The sequence below is a fragment of the Schistocerca serialis genome, chromosome 4, assembly GCF_023864345.2.
Source record: "Schistocerca serialis cubense isolate TAMUIC-IGC-003099 chromosome 4, iqSchSeri2.2, whole genome shotgun sequence".
NCBI classification, from domain to species: Eukaryota; Metazoa; Arthropoda; class Insecta; order Orthoptera; family Acrididae; genus Schistocerca; species Schistocerca serialis.
In genome coordinates, this window is record NC_064641.1 from 130,609,549 (window position 1) to 130,627,825 (window position 18,277).

Genomic DNA, 18,277 nt, shown 5'->3' on the forward strand with positions numbered 1-18,277 from the left:
TACCGCCAGCGGCGAGAATGAGAACTGTTTTAAATACTTAAAATGACGACGTTTTCCTTACTTGAACAGCGTGCAATCATTCGTTTTCTGAATTTGCGTGGTGTGAAACCAATTGAAATTCATCGACAGTTGAAGGAGAAATGTGGTGATAGAGTTATGGATGTGTCAAAGTGCGTTCGTGGGTGCGAAAGTTTAATGAAGGCAGAACATCGTGTGACAACAAACCGAAACAACCTCGGGCTCGCACAAGCCAGTCTGACGACATGATCGAAAAAGTGGAGAGAATTGTTTTGTGGGATCGCCGAATGACTGTTGAACAGGTCGCGTCCAGAGTTGGCATTTCTGAGGGTTCTGTGCACACAATCCTGCATGACGAGTTGAAAATGCTGACGGACGACCACATGGCTGCCCGTGTGGCATGTTGCCAAGCAATGTTGACGCGCAACGACAGCATGAATGGGACTTACTTTTCGACGGTTGTGACAATGGATGAGACGTGGATGCCATTTTTCAATCCACAAACAAAGCGCCAGTCAGCTTGCGAGGTGCCGGGGCTAGCAGTGTATTTAACACTACATTCTTCTAGATTCTTCCTATATATAAAGGATGCCCTAAGCCCCCCCCTAGTCTAACTCCGACTTTTGCTGTTGCACATGGATTAAAAAGAAACGCGAACTGACTGTAATCGACCCTGCAAGTGGAGTAGAAAAGAGTTTGGCACCTGCAATAATTTAATTTGATAAATAAGTTAAATAAAGGAAAGTTTCATTAACGTAGTGAGAAATGAAAGGGTTGCTCTACCGATTAACAGAATGAAAGTTCTGTCCAAAATAACAACATGATTTATTATGACTAAAAGCAAAATAATAAACAAAACACATGAAACATTTTACAATACATCAAACTGGCTCAAATTGGATACTCAAATAAATGCTGTGAAGGTGAAGTTGTCCCTAAACTAGATTGTGACATTTATGACGAAGTGGTATGTGGAGCCAATTCCTTGCAGCTCAAATCTTAAGAGAAACACACAGCCAACCCAACATTAATTGCTGCTACAGTAGTGAGAATTCAGACAATGAACACCCAAGACAGAACGAAGTTAGAAAAAGACGAACAGGCGCGCTCTGCTTAGCTCTGATTATCACCTAGGAAAATCCCTATCTGCCGGTGCTGCGGACACACATTACCAAACTGTCTTCTTAACTGCAAGAACACGATCTGGCGTACCGGAGGCATTGGCGGGTTGTTTCGACATCCCATCGTGGTGATGATAATGTCGCGAGTATAGCCCGAAACTAATTATCCTGGCCTGGTTGTTCCAGACTAAAGACTTCCTAGCACTACAAATGCGCCTCTGAGGGAGACGAAGAAGGCTCGCCACACAATCACTGACGATACAGTGACTGATTTTTAACAAGCGAAGTCACACTGCAATTCTGATACAGTCAACTTTAGCCAAAACTGCTCAAGACAGACAACATAGGCCGCTTGTAGGCAGAACGCTCAATTGCCAACTGTACTCGGAAAGTTACGTTGAAGTCGAAACTTCAGCAACTTCGTCAATCAGTTACAATTAAATAAAAGTATATTAGACAGCCAACGGAAGGCAGGCTGTCCAGAGCAACGAGAGCTCAGTCTTGTAACCCACTCCGACCGAAAGGCGAGAGCCAACTCCCTCAAGAGCACCTGTACAAGCTGAACACAGAACATTCCCACCCCCACAACAGTGGCCGTGGTTAAACGTTCCAATCAGCAACGCGAAAACCGGCGGAAAGTTCCGCTCTATTGCCGAAGCACTACCATCCCACCAATGGAGATTCTTGGGGCCAATTTCTGCGCCGATTTTGCTACGTCATGGAACTATGCCCTGAGCAAGCCAATCACAGTTACGATTTTGCACAAAACGCGGGAACTGCCTCGGAACACAAGTCATTCCCACGCCTTGCTGGCAGCCCGCCATAAAGTGTTTTTGCTAAGTTTCTGCAAAGTAATGGAATCTCTAGCCCAGCCGCTCCTTCAGGCCCCTGCGGGCGTGTCTTTTGACAATCTCGGCGTCTGGAAAGCATTCACTCGACTCCCTCACACCCGTCGGCTTAATCCTTTCAAGATCAGTAAAGCCCGCCTGTCACCGGACCACCCGGGTGACGAGAGACGCTGCGTGGGAAGTCCGCGTGTGAATGAATAGCGACTTTTCACCGCATGGAATCAGAGAGGAAGATCGTAAGATAGAAATATGAGAGGGGGCTCATGCCACCTCTCATAGCCCCTACGCCATTTTAGATTGTAATTGGTGAGCGGTTGGCTCACTTGGGAGCAAGGTAGTGAGTCAATCGCCCAAGAACAACCTTGCAAACTAACTCCACATGTCGCACTCTATAAAAAAAATCACTGCAACTGAAAAATGCAGCTCATAGAGGGAGGATTATTTATGATGTAGTCAACTTCACCTTCTTAATATGGAACTCTAACACTCACATCACACATTCATACCCAGGGACCCCCTTCCAAACACCGATTCACACAGACATTCACTCTCTACATATGGCTCCGGCATGTGAGCCAAATATGGAGCAATTTGTTCTTGACAATCAGAGTTGGAGTGCTCTGCAATCAAATGCCCAAAATGTTACAACAATTTGTATCATTAAACTAACCTGAACTCACTCACACATGATACTATTTAAGTTAACAATCTCTTTGTGAGCTTTCAGAATCTAATTACAACCTCTAATTCATTCTGTCTCCCTGCAGCAAGAATAACCTTTACAAAATGTTCCCTGAACTGATGGTCCATTCACAATGACAGTGGTGGTATCTGCTTCAGTTTATGGGGACTTCAGGCACACTGTTTGCATACACACAACAATAAATACAAAATACAAAAAAAACATGGTGTGGAGAACAATACAGTAATTTGTAATTTGTGCGCCCTACTCTATCACTTACATAAGAATTACAGTGTAAAACACAAACACATACAAGGTATAACACACATTACAAAAACAACGCTAGAGAAAGAAATTTAAGGAAAAAAACAAGGTTCATGGGGTGTCAAGTTGTGCTTGCACATTGCACAATGTTCACGACTGTGCTGAGAATGAGGCACTAAATCACATTGCTGGAAATATTCGAAGCACTTCACAAATTCGTTAGTTTCTCTGAGGGGGTTGGTATGTTGAGTCATATGCATTGATGCACGTGGTTCCATGTTTTGAGCACCAGAGGGGGGCTTTTGGGATGGGGCCACAGCACTGACATCACATAGGGCTAAACGTCGGGTGTTGTTGCTACGTTGTTGCAACAGCAATAGGGTGTGCTGGAGCATCTGCAGTACGCTGTTGAGATTGCAGCAAGACCCACGCATATGATCACAGCAGTACGGTAGGAAGACATAGGCTCTCCTCATGACGATTAAATGTCTCTGAGGTCCACTAGTTGGGATGCATCACTAGTCCAGGTCTCTTCTCTCCCTGGACAGTACTTTAAGTTTCCCAATATTGCAGTTCGACGAGTGATGATGGCACGTGGAGTGACTCCACAAGTGTGTGAAGTGATCCAGACAGCATCGAACTATGAGCGACGATTGCTACAACTGCTCTCTAAGTGAGAGGAGAAGTTAAAAATGAGACAATTCATTTGTTTGAGTTTGTGGCACTGTATGCAGATCGCCCAATGCCAGTGAGTTGTAAACACTCAAATAGGTGATTATATAGCGTCCCTTTCTGTCCTGAGGCACATGAGGCGCAGGTTCTGACACCTTATGTGATCTTCGTGTACTCAGGACAACGTGGTCTGCCACAGGGAATGCCTCAAAACGGCTGCCGCGTCCGGAGAGCTAGCTGGCTGTTGCGTGCTGGTGGTGTGTCAGTGTCAACGGCCAGCCACACTTTCGCTTGTGGCCCGGCGAGGGCTGTCTGCCGCCTAATCCCTCAGGTATACCGCCTGGTGACTTACAGCTTGTAGAACCGGATGCTCCCACGCCCTTCTCGTCAGGTGGCGCGCTGACGCTCCCCTTCTTGCAGGTAGCCGATGACCTCTTGTTTTTGCTCCGCCTGGCCTCTGGATTGCCACGATTCCCGTCATCTGCACATTTCTGACAAAAATCTTATGCCTAACTTTTTCCCATGACCTTCTATGTTATAATAAATTTACATAATGATACATTGATGGTCTGTCATTTCAGACACTCTTATTTTAATTTTATAGTTATCAATCTACGGCAATCATTATAACAAAATCTTGGTGTATCTAATCTAGACATGGAAATAATCTATCTTGATATTTGTGTAGAGACCTATCTCACTACTGTACATGGTGTGTGACGCTATACTGGATGAACAACTAAATGTGCGGGCCCGCATTAATATTACTATTAATTATATAGTCCAACAGTAGACATGCTCAAGAATTAACTACCATTTGCCAACGATCTACATTCTATGTCTTTTGAATAAATTATGTTATTATGCAGGTCGAAGTTTTACTGAGCTATAAAGAACATGCAACTATTCTACTTTCGCTCGCCCGTCGTCCCTCCATCTCGGGTCTGTGGTTTGGTGACCTGAAAAATATCATCCCAACAGGCGCGCGCCAAACACTTGTGGTAGAAAACACCCACAATATTAAGGACCTAATTATTGTTAAATTCTAAAGTTTAACTTACCCTAGTATATGGTACTCTCTCTCAATCTTCTTTTTTTTTTTTTTTTTTTTTTTTTTTTTTTTTTTTTTTTTTTTTTTTATTTACCGTCTACAACACTCTTACATAATTCCTGAATTCCTGTTACGCTGAGATGTCTCGCTGCTCGCCGCTATTGACGACGACAGTGATGTGCGCGCCGTACGACATGGCCTCCGAGTTCTCACTACGCCTCACTGAAACTCCAGAGACTGGGTTAGCCATGGCTATACAAGACAATAAATTTATAGTTGCAACTTCCTTTTGTATGTGATGCAGTTTTAGCAGTGAAAGCGCACCTTTCCAGACGCAATGTAATATGACCAAGCCAGGACTGGTTCCTGTTGAGGATTCAGTCGCCCACAACACGCCAGCTACACGGTATGTCACGAATCTCCAAGTATAATCCCTTGGCTATTCATCTGTGACAGTCACGAGCTGCACGCTAAACCCCCAACCAGCACATTGGCATGGTAGGCTTTATGCCCGCATTTCTACCGTCTAGGGCACCATTGGAGTCAAACGCTCACAGGTTCGCCCCGACATGCAAGACAACGATGCTGGCGCATCACTGTAAAAACTATACTGCCCATATTCATCCTCGAAATCACGCAATATACCACAATCTTACAGTGCACTGACGCGTGCCTGCAAGCATTGGTATGAACGTCTCACGAACTGGTTGTGGCCGCTATGGAGCCTATCACGACTTCTCAGAACGCTTCTAAGAGCTCGTTCTTGTATGCGCCCATTTGTGCGACATCTCCTCACTCATCATTATGCCTCAACATGGACACCAGATAGGAAAGGATAAAAACATTGCTCATGGAAAGGTAGTGTCTCCTACTCCATCGACATTGGAAATCGTGAACATAAACAAAAAAAAATTTAGCAGCAGTAAATTCTTATACGAGAAAACGCAGCGTGTTAATACTTTAACAATCTTAATCTATTAATGCAACGATTATTGTTCCCCGAAGAAAGGTTCATATATTTGCCTATTCTACTATGTACACCACTTAAACTGCTATTAATCCACGAACTTCTTTGTGTGAGAGATGTGGTGGAGTCCTATGGACTAGCGCCAATCCCTTGTCAGACTCTCCCTCCTCTGACGTGCATTAGGATTTGCAGGTCTACTTTCAATCTCTTGGCTCCACTGTTGTCCTTGGTTTCGCTCTCTCCAATTACGGTCGCTTTGCCGTTCGTTATTCCTCCTCTCCCAGATTCCTTGTCTAGCATGACCCTGTTCCCTGACGTTCTGGTTTCCGTGTCTCTGGTTTCCATAACCTTGAATAGCGTAACCTTGATTTCCATAACCCTGGTTTCTAAACTGACCAGTGCGATTATGCGATCTGTTGTCTTCTTCCCTTGCTGGCCCGTGGTATTTGTTATTTTGCGCCTTCTTCTTGTCCTTTGCGTCTTGTTTATCAAAGACTACTTCGAGTTCGCGCAATAGACTCTTGAATGCTTCTATGTCAGATCCACACTTCCCGACAAGTGTCTGTTGATACCTAACTGGCAATTTGGAAAATCAAAATTTAATGACTTCTCCGTTGCTATATGGACTATCTAAAAACTGATTCTTCTTGAGTAAATCATCAAAAAATTTGGTTGCGCTCCTATGCCCGGACACTTCCAGTTCAGGACAAAATATTATTTCCTCTTTAATCCTGTCTTGCGTTTCCTTTGACCAGTAGGTCCGCAGGAATGCACCAACAAATTCCTGATACGTCCGACACGTCGCTGCCACACCCCGCATCTTTTCCGCGGCTTGGCCTTCGATGTGTCCACACATGAATTCTAATTTTGCCTGGGTTGGCCATGACGACAGTAATGAATTTGTAAACTGCATCACCCAGCTCTTCGGATGCATCGACCCTCCATTATCATTGAACTTCTGGAATTTTAGTATCGACAGGAAGTGATTCTGATCAAAATCCAATCCGATCCTCGCACTGGTGTTGTCAGACGTTTCCGATACTTGCACGTGTGCTGAGTGTCCTGATCTATCTTGCTGATAACTGTGATGTGCTACCTCTGTTTCACAGTGGAAGTGGCACCGCGAATTCACTCTCCTAAGTGGGCTACAATTATTGGAGCTATTACTAACAGTTTCTGCGTGTGCTTTGTTAGTTCCGCACTCTGTCACAGGGCTAGAGCACTGCGGGCTTTTCCTCGGAGACACAATTCTGTGTACTCCATCACTGGTATCCGAACGCGCAGGGCTCGTGTGCCCGTTTCGCTCTAGTTTTGCTATCCGACTCTCTACTTCTTTCATTCGTTTCGTGATGTTCGTAACCGCAATATTACCTTGAGTTTTTAAGACCGCTAGGGATTTTGAGTGGGCTTGTGTCGCACGTCGCAAGCACCCTGCGAGTTCAAAAGTTGCTTTTGCGATTTTCATTGCCCCTGTTGCTGCCATTTTGGCTAGGCCTGCTACTTTTTGTGCTACTATTGACATTTGTTTTGCTTCTCCACATTCTTTCTTTAATGTTAGTAATTCCCCACGAATTTCTCCTATATGCGAGGTTATAGTCTGAGTGTCCTTCTTACGCTGTTCGTCCGCTTCTTCCTTCTCCTGTTCATCAGCTTCTTCTTTCATTGATCGTAGGAAGCTCAGTACTGGGTTAATGTCATCTTTTTGATCCTCGTCACACATGGGCGATGTAACTCTGGACACCTGGGCGCTAGAGCTCTGACGTGACCGAGCTGGCCCCTGTCTGCTCTAGTTCGTTTGATTATAAACTTCTGCTGCCCTCTCGACCTGTGTGCCTGTCTCTGTTTCATCCTCTACCTCACTATCATAATCACGGCCGCGACGTTGCTCTAAGATCGCGTCCAAATCACCTTCCTCATCAATGACCCTGTCGTCCTGTCCTGCTAAAAATGTGCCCATCTCATCTCCAAACCTATCCCCGTAAGTAACGTGCCCCTTATCCATTATAGTATCCACTTTTGTTTTAGCTTCGCCCACTAATAGTCGTGCCTTACTTCTCGTGATCATTCATGAGAAACAAAACTTATCTAAAATACACAATAAAAATAATCTACTCCCTGTATTTTTACACATAGACATAAAATTTCAACAACGTCTTCCAACGCTGTAATTACAAGCACAATTTGATGTGGTACAGAAACCGCACACAAATCCGACAAAGTGCGATGTGGTACGGACACCACATCAACGAAACACAAAAAACAATGAACAAAAAAATATATACACTGAAAACAAAAACTGTAATCATGCGCCGCTACTTAAAAACTAAACGCAGAACTAACAGAAAAACTTGGATATTAATCAATAAAAAATTAAGTAAATAATTTTTGATTGTTCCTACTGATAATACTGCTTACTTATCAGCGATTCACAGGAAAGATCCGAGGCTAAGGGTCGCCATTTTATGAGAGGTGCTGGGGCTAGCAGTGTATTTAACACTACATTCTTCTAGAATCTTCATATATAAAGGGTGCCCTAAGCCCCCCCTACTCTAACTCCGACTTTTGCTATTGCACATGGATTAAAAAGAAATGCGAACTGACTGTAATTGACCCTGCAAGTGGAGTAGAAAAGAGTTTGGCACCTGCAATAATTTAATTTGATAAATAAGTTAAATAAAGGAAAGTTTCATTAACGTAGTGAGAAATGAAAGGGTTGCTCTACCGATTAACAGAATGAAAGTTCTGTCCAAAATAACAACATGATTTATTATGACTAAAATCAAAATAATAAACAAAACACATGAAACATTTTACAATACATCAAATTGGCTCAAATTGGATTCTCAAATAAATGCTGTGAAGGTGAAGTTGTCCCTAAACTAGATTGTGACATATATGACGAAGTGGTATGTGAAGCCAATTCCTTGCAGCTCAAATCTTAAGAGAAACACACAGCCAACCCAACATTAATTGCTGCTACAGTAGTGAGAATTCAGACAATGAACACCCAAGACAGAACAAAGAAAAAGACGAACAGGTGTGCTCTGCTTAGCTCTGATTATCACCTAAGAAAATCCCTATCTGCCAGTGCTGCGGACATACATTACCAAACTATCTTCTTAACTGCAAGAACACGATCTGGCGTACCGGAGGCAATGGCTGGTTGCTTCGACATCCCGTCATGGTGATGATAATTATCCTGGTCAGGTTGTTCCAGACTAAAGACTTCCTAGCACTACAAATGCGCCTCTGAGGGAGACGAAGAAGGCTCGCCACACAATCACTGATGGTACAGTGATTGATTTTAACAAGTGAAGTCACACTGTAACTCCGATACAGTCAACTTTAGCAAAAACTGCTCAAGACAGACAACATAGGCCGCTTGTACGCAGAACGCTCAATTGTCAACTGTACTCGGAAAGTTACGTTGAAGTCGAAACTTCAGCAACTTCGTCAAACAGTTACAATTAAATAAAAGTATATTAGACAGCCAACGGAAGGCAGGCTGTCCAGACCAACGAGAGCTCAGTCTTGTAACCCACTCCAACCGAAAGGCGAGAGCCAACTCCCTCAAGAGCACCTGTACAAGCTGAACACAGAACATTCCCACCCCCATGACAATGGTGTGGTTAAACGATCCAATCAGCCACTCGAAAACCGGCGGAAAATTCCACTCTATTGCCGAAGCACTACCATTCCACCAATGGAGGTTCTTGGCGCCAATTTCTGCGCCGATTTTGCTACATCACGGAGCTATACCCTGAGCAAGCCAATCACAGTTACGATTTTGCAGAAAACGCGGGAACTACCTGGGAATACAAGTCATTCCCACGCCTCGCTGGTAGCCCGCCATAAAGTGTTTTCGCTAAGTTTCTGCGAAGTAACGGATTCTCTAGCCCAGCCGCTCCTTCAGGCCCCTGTGGGCGTGTCTTTTGACAATGTCGGCGTCTGGAAAGCATTCACTCGACTCCCTTACACCCGTCGGCTTAACTCTTTCAAGATCAGTAGGGCCCGCCTGTCACCGGACCACCCGGGTGACAAGAGGCGCTGCGTGGGAAGTCCGCGTGTGAAGGAATAGCGACTTTTCACCGCGTGCAATTAGAGAGGAAGATCGTAAGATAGAAATATGAGAGCGGGCTCATGCCACCTCTCAAGCTCAATGGAAGCACACAGATTCACCGCCACCAAAAAAATTTCGGGTAACCGCCAGTGCTGAAAAAATGATGGTGTCCATGTTCTGCGAGGGCGTAATCCTTACCCATTGCGTTCCAAAGGGCACTACGGTAACAGGTGCATCCCACGAAAATGTTTTGAAGAACAAATTCCTTTCTGCACTGCAACAAAAACGTCCAGGAAGGGCTACTCGTGTGCTGTTTCACGAAGACAACGCACCTGCACATCGAGCTAACGTTACGCAACAATTTCTTCGTGATAACAACTTTGAAGTGATTCCTCATGCTCCCTACTCACCTGACCTGGCTCCTAGTGACTTTTGGCTTTTTCCAACAATGAAAGACACTCTCCGTGGCCGCACATTCACCAGCTGTGCTGCTATTGCCTCAGCGATTTTCCAGTGGTCAAAACAGACTCCTAAAGAAGCCTTCGTCGCTGCCATGGAATCATGGCGTCAGCGTTGTGAGAAATGTGTAAGTCTGCAGGGCGATTACGTCGAGAAGTAACGCCAGTTTCATCGATTTCGGGTGAGTAGCTAATTAGAAAAAAAATCGGAGGCCTTAGAACTTGAATGCATCTCGTAGATAAGGAACAGCAAAGGGCCTATCACACTACATTGGGTAACTCCAGAAATCACTTCAGTTTTACTCGATGACTTTCTGTCATTTACTACGAACTGTGATCTCTCTGACAGGAAATCACGAACACAGTCACATACCTGAGATGACACCTGAGCACACAGTTTCACTACAAACCGCTTTTGTAGTACAGTGTCAAAAGCCCTCCGGAAATCCAGAAATATGGAATCAATGGGAAATACCTTGTCAATAGCAGTCAGCACTTCGTGCGAGTAAAGAGCTAATTGTGTTTCACAAGAACGATGTTTTCTAAATCCATGTTGACTGTGTGTCAATAGACCGTTTTCTTCGCGGGAATTCTTAATGATGGAACACAATGTATGTTCGAAAATCCTGCTGCATATCGACCTTAATGATATAGACCTGTAATTTAGTGGATTACTCGTACTACAAATGGTAGGGCATCCTAAACTGTGTGCTTTGAGACAAGTGTGTAATTCTCGGATATGAATATTTACCTTTTTATCAACTGGACCAATTCACACTTTAGAATAAGAACTTAATCTCATAACAACAGCTCAGAGTAAAGACCACGAGCGTCGATGCACGTATTACGAGATAACACACAAATGGAACTTACAAATGACTCTTTTCCCACAAGATCTAATTACTCTCCTTAAATTCTGCTGTGGGAACAATCTTTGTCGCTAAATTACGCCATGCAAGACGTTCTGTCAGAAACACTCCACATGTATGAAAACTTACTACAATGGGTCACTATTATTGACGCTTCGTGACAGCGGTAGTCCATCTGCCTTCCGAAGCGTGTGCGTTCCGTGCTGGCGCTATCTTTCACCCTGTCTTTTTCTTTCATTTGTGTAACCACCAGTCACATCAGAAGTGCGTTACTCCATTTCAGTCAAATTATGTTAATTTTTTTTGGGAGAGTTTAAAGCTCGCAACTTCCAATCCAGTCTGGAGCTGAGCGTAATAGTTCCGTTGGTAATCTGCGTTCTGTGCGGTGTGCGGGCAGTTATCAGCGAGCTGTGAGTAATACGAGCCGGCGGATGCATTTTAGACTAATTGCTGCGCACAGCCCGTCACGTGTCCAATCAAAAACACCTTTTGCGTCCGTCAAGCAGCTGCTTTAAGCATGTAGCCTACATACTAACATGTGCCGCAGCAGCACGGCTTGTATGAGCTTAAAGTGACATTCTAGGACAACGCTGTAAATGTTTGTCGTTCCCCTTGAATCAAGACAACAAATGTACAGTTCATTTATCAACTCCCAGTTTCAGTAACTATTTTTAGGTTTATCTGTCACACACTAACGTTGACATTTTAAAAATATTTTTCATATGTATATGTACCTTCGGCTATTATAGCGCAGAATCGTAAAAGCAAACAAATTAGAGACTATATTTACACAAACCGCAGTACTTTGCTAAATATGTGGAGAACTCTTGAATCATGTAGCACTCACGTTGTTATCAATACAGTAAGCAAGCGATTTTGCCAACAAATGTATCAGTCTAGTACAAATAATTGGCCACCAATAAATAATCTATGCTCTTATTAATGTGTACTAATATTTTTTGAAGTCGCTGGCGAGTTGTTGAAAATCTGTGTTTCTTTATAATGAACACACTTATAGATAATCATAAACAACTTCAAGCTTTTATGCATATTCTTCTTTCCTCTGAGTTTATATCGACGCTGCACCCTGTTTGTAGTTATAGTACTATCTTATCGTCTTTTATTGTGAGTTGTGTGGTCGCACCTACAATACAGCGTGACCTTGCTATCACCTTCGTTGTGTGTCGTAATGTGTAACTCCAAACTCACTGCTAAAAATAAGTAATATTAACACTGTGAACACTATTTTAGGGTAAATTGAACTCTCTTATTAATAGTAAGCGCGTTTATCTGAATACTGATTAGGCTATTGTTCTTCTTCCGGTGCTTTTAGGGGGGAAACTAGTGGATCGCTGTATCCAGAAAAACTGCGCACACTTCACCATTAACTGTAGTTATCGTTTTGATAGTTAATATTTCCCACTAAAGCACAGTGGCACTATTCACCACTGCGCCAAAAACCAATACTAACTTACCTTTAGAGTGGCCCTCCTTAAAATTATTAATTCTGCTTGCTAATACCGGTATAATTTAATTTTAGCTTATTTGTACAATAATAAAAGTAAAAAGATGTTAAATGAGTTTCGTTTCATACAATACGAATATAGTAAAGAAGAAAATGAGGTCAGTAATTGTCATTAAACTGAAATTACTTCAATCTAATGGCTTTTCGCTACTGAATTTAAACATCAAAGTTCCATCGCAATTTTTTTTTTTTATTTTAATAAATCGTACGAACAGTGTCTTTACTCTTGCTGCTGTTCCACACATTAAATATACATTTTAATACTGGAGTTACTCAAAGAAATGGTTGGTATCTGAAATAAGATGGTGACATTGGTTAGCCTTATCTGTTATTATATTGACCCAAAAGCACTTTTCAGAAAGTTTTAGCTAAATTGAGTTTGGCTTTCCTTTACGTGAATAAACAAATAAATTGTCTGTATCTCGTCGTAAAGTCTACCTTTGATACTCATTCTTGAAGAAACATGATGTAATTTTTGGGTGCTAATTATCACATTCGTTCATAATCTGTGTCAGCGTTAGAACAGCCGCGCGGGATTAGCCGAGCGGTCTCAGGCGCTGCAGTCATGGACTGTGCGGTTGGTCCCGGCGGAGGTTCGAGTCCTCCCTCGGGTATGAGAATGTGTGTTTGTCCTTAGGATAATTTAGGTTAAGTAGTGTGTAAGCTTAGGGACTGATGACCTTAGCAGTTAAGTCCCATAAGATTTCATACATATTTCAACATTTTTTTGTTAGAACAAATATTTAATGTCTTGAGAGCGGACCGGTACGTTACCTCACTGTAACCTTAGTGCCTGGCTACTACCCGCAGTTCAGTCTGTCTGCGATAAACTGCGTCCCACATAAAAGGTGTTCGCACAACGGAGAACTCGGCCCACGTGCCTACTCTGTCCCAGCGCCACCCACTGTGTCTGCGTACTGAGCATTTTCCTTCGTCGATAACGCGTCCACAAAACGGAACGACAAGGGATAAAGCTTGGCTGTGCCTAGGTGCTACGGTTTCCTTATTTCTTTGGCAGAGCTTTATGCTTTTCCTGATACTAAATTACAACTTTCTAAGAACGATATACAGCAGAACCATAAAATAAATGTGTAGTTTCTAATTAGCTACACATTTGCATGGTTCGTTCACGTCTGTAGCTATGCAGTCATTACATAATCATCTAACAGCCAAGTGAGATCTAGTCAAGACACTACGAAAATGGTGGGCCGCGGTGGACGAGCAGTTCTAGACGCTTTAGTCTGGAACCGCGCGACTGTTACGGTCGCAGGTTCGAACCCTGCCCTGCGCATGGATGTGTGTGATGTCCTTAGGTTAGTTAGGTTTAAGTAGTTCTACGTTCTGCCGGCCGCGGTGGCCGTGCGTTTCTAGGTGCTTCAGTCTGGATCCGCACGACTGCTACGTCGCAGGTTCGAACCCTTCCTCGGGCATGGATGTATGTGATGTCCCTAGGTTGGTTAGGTTTAAGTAGTTTTAAGTTCTAGGGGACTGATGACCTCAGATGTTAAGTCCCATAGTGCTCAGAGCCATTTGAACCATTTTTTAACTACGAAAATGTAAATAGCGCTGCTCCGTTAAATTCAAGCTACTGTATTAGTTTAAAAGAGAAATGTGTTATTTATTACAACTTCAACTTCCATTAAGCGATAAATATGCTTAGTTGCAGTGTTTAGTATATCCGTTTTGCTGAACAGACATCCGCAGGACGTTCTTGAATTCAAACCACAGGCAATTCGTAACGTACCCACTTAGACTTGGGAAGTTCTAATTTGGCTTGAAGAGTGAAACGTGTACGTGCTTAAAAAAGCTTAGGCTATTCTATAGATAATAATAAATCAGCTCTGATATTTTTAAGTCATTTAGGATGTAAATTTCTAAAGCTCAAACGAACATATTAAGTAATGAAATCTGAGTCAAAAATACATAGTAAAATATTCACACAACAAACACTTTCATAAACTCCGTAAACATAAAGAAATGAGAGCCTACGTATCTATGATGTGTAAGTAGTACGTAGATGAACTGATTCGTGAATGCATTAAATTACTTTAAATGTGTGTTAGCCTTTCGCTTGGAGTGTCCAACTGTGCAACGGGGGCAGTATTTCCGACTGTGTTCACATAAATGCGGAATGCAAGAAATTTTTGGCCAACGGAAAGATTATTTAACAATACCCTAATTTCTTGTCGCGCATGTTGCTGTGACACCAATGCACTCCGTCATTTTCAAGACACATGTTGGAGAACTGTGCTATGAAAATGACCGGATGTGCACCTCTCGAAACATCAGCCTTTTACAAAGACAATAGTATCACCATGTACATTACTGACCCAGTATGCAACGACCCCTACCGACATTTTGCAAAATAGTTTAACTGGCAAAGACAAAGTGATATATTAGTGCCCTGAAAGATAGCGTAATGAAGCAGAACGCAATTTCGTCGACGAGCAGTTGCGGGAAGTCGTTTAAGCAAGATGCTCGTGAGACGTGAAATGCTTGTATTAGCCTTTGTTTGGCTATACGCTACACAAATCACAGCGACCTTATGCCCCGTCGTTTAATTAGATAGCCCGTCACGCCTCGACACATCCGACCGTCGGATTGGCTCAGCCGCCACCGCGACGAGCCCTAATTACGTGAGAAAATTAACGGCTGGCAACGCGCTAGATTACCGCACGTTTCTCATTTCATACGCCCCCTTCACTCACAATTATCTTTTCCTTCTCCATGTCTTCCTGCCGGCTGATCTACTTTACAACTTTAACACCACCTTAGAGAGTCGATACGCAAACACTCTAGACACTTTGGCAGGAAATAAGACTGGAAGTTCCTCAACCTTACCAGATCACAGGCATAGCCAGTGAGTTGGGGATTAACGTGCGGCCTCAAACCTGAGAGTTAGCCGGCCGAGGTGGCCGAGCGGTTCTAGACACTACAGTCTGGAACCGCACGACCGCTAAGGTCGCAGTTTCGAATCCTACCTCGGGTATGGATGTGTGTGATGTCCTTAGGTTAGTTAGGTTTAAGTAGTTCTAAGTTCTAGGGGACTGATGACCTCACAAGTTAAGTCCCATAGTGCTCAGAGCCATTTGAACCATTTGAAACTGAGAGGTAACGGACGAGCTGTGGCGCCTTGAAAATGTTCTAATTTCGGAGTTGTCGTGACCGCATCGGCAAGGCTGGACTCGTCAGCAACGGCGTGGTGCCGGACATTAGCCGGAGCAAGAGGGGTATCCCCAGCATGTGGTCCAGGCCGACCACGTGGCTGGGAATTCCACGTTGACGCTGTGTTGAGGACTGTGCTTTGTGTCGATGAAGGAGATTTTTATGCCGGGAGTGCCAAAGATGGCAGACTTCGTGAAACCATAATGGCAGACATTCCACAGTTCATGTAGAAATTAGTAATAACCAGAGGAATCAGGATACTTCAAAAAGCAACATGTACATTATCACTATTTGCACGTCGATTCAGACGGTGTAATCAGATTTTTAATATCTTTATTAGTTTAAAGTTTAGTATCTGACAGTAAATTATGCAAGTAACACCCAGCAACGAATTTCCAAAATGTGAACGGTTCATACGATTTTGTCGATCGAAACGTCTTTAGAAAGCTATTAGTGTAAACCTAAATTGGTATGAATTACAGGCATGTAACTTGAATAGTACATGAGTTATTAGAGGTCAAAGTGGCCAATTACTATTGATTGCGTCAGGCCATAAGTACTCCACAGTTAAACGAAAAAATGGTAGCAGCATGATTACAAATATATTTATTCATCTATGTCTTTGTTTATATCCGATATATACTATTCATGAAGATATTGGTCAAATATTTATTGTGTTTTAGAAAGAACAGAGACATTAGGCTGCTGGCATACTTTTGTTTCTATTCCTTTGATATATGTTTATTTAATTTGTTTATGTATTTAGTAATGTGTGTTAGAGCGTGTTTATGGTCCAGACGTAGGGATATTTATTTAATTTCAAGTTATTTATATGTAAATGCAGTATTTCGTATGTGTTTCAATATGTTTGTGAGTGTGCGTTGGCTTGGAGACAGGGAGGGAGCGCTCTAGCCAATCACAGCGCTCGTACTACGGTAGCCGACTACCAAAGTCAATGGAGAGACCTTATGTAAGTGGGAGAGGAGCATCAGGTCGCACGGGACAGGGGAGTGCTGCACCGAAAGGCGCGACGGACGATCGCAGGAAATACTTGGAGAGTTTTGAGCAGTTTGCGCGTGATCACGGGAGACAGAAATATTTCGTAGTGCCGACTAGTGCACTTGTGAAATTTTCGTGGCTTCTGCAGTGAAGGCGTAGTAAGCGTTTAGAAGTGAATATTCCGCGAGCTATGTTGTTGTTCATAACTAATTACTTGAAGTAGGAATCTATTGTTTCCCTGTTATTCAACTTATATTTAATTTAATTGCTGGACCATCGACACCAATAAGTGTTTTGCAGAAATAAACGGCATTCTTAAAGGTACTTCTGCTATCGTACTCATCATTTAAAGTCGTTAAAATAGGGCCTGCAGATTTTATTTAATTGCAATCTTTCATTTATAAAGATTCATGTTACATTCAAAATTCGCAATTGCCGCGTGATAGGAACCTTCAGCCATTCGATTCATGTGTGTATTCATATTGTTTACTGTAGACTCAGCAGTTTTTGGCATGTAATGTGGCAACTACGTATCCCAGCGCCTAGACAACGAAACCAGCCAAAACTTTTAATATTTCAACTCTGAGAGTGAGGGTACGTAGTTGAGGGCCACATTTGTTTGAAGGCCCGCGAGCCTTAGAACATATTGGCTCAATATACATAGCACTTTAAACATTCTTTGCATGCATATATGTCGATTAGTGCGCTCCTGTTCAAAGAAAGCTATGACTGTTGTTAGCAGTTCCGTAACATATTTGTCTATGTGCGAATGTAAGTGCCTGCCTAACATTTAACTATGAAGAGAGGACAGTACGGCGAGGAGGAAATTACCACAGCCCAACCGAACACGAATGAACTTCTATCAACACAGTAGCCGCTGTTCGGATGAATTAGTGTAATCGTAGTCCGTGTGGAGAAGGGTACCTGGAATTTGGAAATAAGTCAAGATCATTCATTTTATTTTAGTAAACTGCAATGAACTAAACGTGATAATACTGCGTCACTAACATAAATGTTATTATATTACATTTACGTCTGCACTGGACCCAGAATGTTAGAACGTATTCTGAGTTCAAAACTACCAAGGGATCTCTAAGAGAATATCCTCCTCCATGTCAATCAGCATCTGTTCTGAAAACAATAGTCATGCTAAAACCAACTTCTGTTTTTGTCACATGACGTCCTGAAAGACATGGATGAAGTCAAGTAGGTAGATACGTTAATTCTTTACTTCTGCAAAACGCGTGGCTCTGTACCATACCAAAGCTTATTACCGACTGTACGACCATATTGAGTATCAAATGAAAATTGTGACTGGTTAAAAGCTTTATTGAATGGAGGACGCAGTAAGTTATCTTGCATATAAGGTCATCGAAAGATGCAGAAGTAACTGCATCGATGCCCAGAGAATTTCGTTGGGATATTCACTGTCCGTATAGAATATTAATGACCGGCCAGATAAATATATACATTAACCTCGTACTTATCCTAAATTTAGCATTTACCTCTAATTAAATACGGTCTGTTAAATGTTTTCGCAAATATTGAATCCGATCTTGATAAGATTCCAAAGTGGTG